Genomic DNA, 3381 nt, shown 5'->3' on the forward strand with positions numbered 1-3381 from the left:
TGTAGGTGGGGAGTTAGGGGGGAGATAGGTCAGTCCAGGGAGGACGGACAGGTCAAGGGGGCGGGATGAGGCTAGTAGGTAGGAGATGGAGGTGGGGCTTGAGGTGGGAGGAGGGGATAGGTGGGAGGAAGGACAGGTTAGGGAGGCGGGGATAAGCTGGGCTGGTTTTGGGATGCAGTAGCGGGAGGGAAGATTTTGAAGCTTGTGAAGTCCACATTGATACCATTGGGCTGCAGGATTGCCAAGCGAAATATGAGGTGCTGTTCCTGCAACCTTCGGGTGGCATCGTTGTGGCACTGCAGGAGGCCCAGGATGGACATGTCGTCTAAAGAATGGGAGGGGGAGTTGAAATGGTTCGCGACTGGGAGGTGCAGTTGTTTAGTGCGAACCGAGCGTAGGGGTTCCGCAAAGCAGTCCCCAAGCTTCCGCTTGGTTTCCCCGATGTAGAGGAGGCCACATCTGGAAGAGCGGATACAGTATACCACATTAGCAGACGTGCAGGTGAACATCTGCTTGATGTGGAAGGTCTTCTTGGGACCTGGGATGGGGGTGAGGGAGGAGGTGTAGGGGCAGGTGTAGCACTTCCTGCAGTTGCAGGGAAAAGTGCCGGGTGTGGTGGGGCTGGAGGGGAGTGTGGAGCGGACAAGGGAGTCACAGAGAGAGTGGTCCCTCCGGAAAGCAGATAAGGGTGGGGAGGGAAAAATGTCTTTGGTGGTGGGGTTGGATTGCAGATGGCGGAAGTGTCGGAGGATGTTGCGTTGGATCCGGAGGTTGGTGGGGTGGTACGTGAGGATGAGGGGGATTCTGTTTTGGTTGTTATTGCGGGTTGGGGGTGTGAGGGATGAGTTGCGGGAAATGCGGGAGATACGGTCGAGGGCGTTCTCAACCACTGTGGAGGGGAAGTTGCGGTTCTTGAAAAACGAGGATATCTGAGATGTTCGGGAGTGGAATGCCTCATCCTGGGAGCAGATGCGGGGGAGGCAAAGGAATTGGGAATAAGGGATGGCCTTTTTGCAGGAAGGTGGGTGGGAGGAGGTGTATTCTAGGCAGCTGTGGGAGTCGGTGGGCTTGAAATGGATATCGGTTTCCAGGTGGTTGCCAGAGATGGAAACAGAAAGGTCCAGGAAGGAGAGAGAGGTATCAGAGATGGTCCAGGTGAACTTAAGGTTGGGGTGGAAGGTGTTGGTGAAGTGGACAAACTGTTCGAGCTCCTCGTGGGAGCATGAGGCGGCGCCGATGCATATGCCTTTTTTTGCATATAGCCTTTAATTCTAATGCATATAGCCTTTTTTATTCCCAGGGAAAGCGAATTGAAAATTAGAGGGCATAGGTTTAAGGTTAGAGGGGATAGATTTAAGAAGGATCTGGGGGGTAACTTCTTCACACAGAGAGTGGCGCATATATAGAATGGGCTGCGGGAGAAAGTGGTTGAGGCATATACAATAGCAACATTTAAAAAACATTTGGATAGGTACATGGATGAAGAGGGTTTGAGGGGATATGGACTAAATGTGGGCAATTGGAATTAGCGGAGTGGGCAAGATGGTCAGCATTGACCAGTTTAGGCTGAAGACCCTGTTTCCATGCCGTATTAGTCTGTGACTCTATCTCAGTCCTCCAGTCCTTGCATGTTCAGTAACCTCTTGCTGTCTGTCTTTCCTCTTGGCCTTACTGGCCTTAGCCTCTAATTGCTCCTCAGTCCTTTCACTTGCTGAACCACGGCTCTAGTTCCCAAAATCATGCCACGTTGGTTTAAAACCTCATGAGTGGCACTAACGAACCTCCCTGCCAGCATAATCGTGCTCTCCAGTTTAAGTACAATCTACCCATCTTGTACAAGTCCAAACTGCCCCCAATGATCCAAACATATGAAGCCACACCCTCCCCCACACACACCAGCTCCTTAGCCACATATTTAAATGTGCTATCTTCCTATTCCTAGCCTCACTGGCATGTCGTACAGGGAGTAACCCCAAGATTACAACGCTAAAGGTCCTGCTTTTCAACTTACTGTCTAACTCTCTGAACTCCCTTTGCAGGACTTCATCACTCTTTCTGCCTGTGTCATTTGTATCAATGTGTACCACACACTCTCGCCGCCCGCTCTCGCTTTTGAGAACGTCCTGCGTCCCCTCAGAGACATTCTTGACCCTGGCACTAAGAAGGCACTACACCATCCTGAGTAGAATTCCAGCATTTTCCCAATGCCACATCAGGTTCAAAGGCCTCCTTCCTTGAATCATTGAATATCATTATCCACTTTAATATATGTTGCAGAGTACAAACTTCTGTAAATCAAATCACCCTGTGCTCTGGCCCGGATACTCAACAAGTTCAACTCCCCAGTTAAATTCTGCAATTGCCTCGCATTTCCTGAAATTCCACTGTACTACTTCTTAAATTTATCCACGTGGCCGGCAGAAATTGAGTGTGTGTTCACTTTCTGTCAGGACACAGCTATCAGTTCTGCCCTGAATAAATGTAACCTTCGCTGAAACTGCATCACATCGCAGTCAGAGTGAAAATGCTGAAAGGATGGGAAACTTACTTCCGGAGTAAACGGTACAACAGTAATAGAAACAGTCTGCAGTGAAGATATTTAAAGGGACACTGCAGCTAGAATTACCAACCCTCCCGGATGTTCTGGAAGCTCCAGGATAGGGAGAATAATCTTCAGAACTCTGGCGTGAGCAAACCAGGAGAAAAAAAAATACACAAATGCACTCAAAAAGTATATGAGTTTCGAACACTTTCTGATCTCTTTAAGAATGTCAGCAACAGGGAAAACGGTTGTGTGACTGACAGGTCATCAAGAATCTGTTCACTTTTCAATTGGTTCGGAAGGTATTGGCTTTGCGGACGGACGTTGCGGGTAACCAATAGCTAGGAGGTTATGGGCGGGGAGTTTATCATTGTACAAAAATATCACAGATGACAGTGACGGTAACGAACTTTAAGTTGCATTTAAGATAACTGTAATGATAATGTAGATCTATTAAGGAGAGAGCGCCGAGTGATTTACGAAAATGTTTCCAGGAATGAGAAATTTCAGTCATGAGGATAGATCAAAAAAATCGGGACTGTTCTCCTTCGAGAGAGGAAGACTGAGAGGAAAATTGATTCAGGTTTATGAGCGGGCTGAACACAATGGATTGAGTGAAAACATCTAAAAGAAAAAAAGAATGAGAAAGCACAGATTTAAAATGATGTTCAAACAAAGCAAGGATGATGTGAGCGAAAGAAAACTTTTTCACACAGCAAGTAGTTAGCGTATGGACTAGGCAACCTAGAAATAAAGTGGATTAATCGAAGCATTCAAGAGAGTATTGGATGATTTTTTTGGACAGAAATGGTGTGCACGCCAATGGGGAAAAGGCAGGA

At 47.7% G+C, this 3381-nt stretch overlaps 1 pseudogene; it reads right to left on the minus strand.

Annotated features, from left to right (window-relative positions):
* The window catches only part of LOC125487030, a 17106-nt pseudogene extending 14429 nt beyond the window's left edge, over positions 1 to 2677 (minus strand).
* Positions 2678 to 3381: the final 704 nt, after the last annotated feature.

Source organism: Rhincodon typus, chromosome 35 (assembly GCF_021869965.1).
Source record: "Rhincodon typus isolate 14 chromosome 35, sRhiTyp1.1, whole genome shotgun sequence".
NCBI classification, from domain to species: domain Eukaryota; kingdom Metazoa; phylum Chordata; class Chondrichthyes; order Orectolobiformes; family Rhincodontidae; genus Rhincodon; species Rhincodon typus.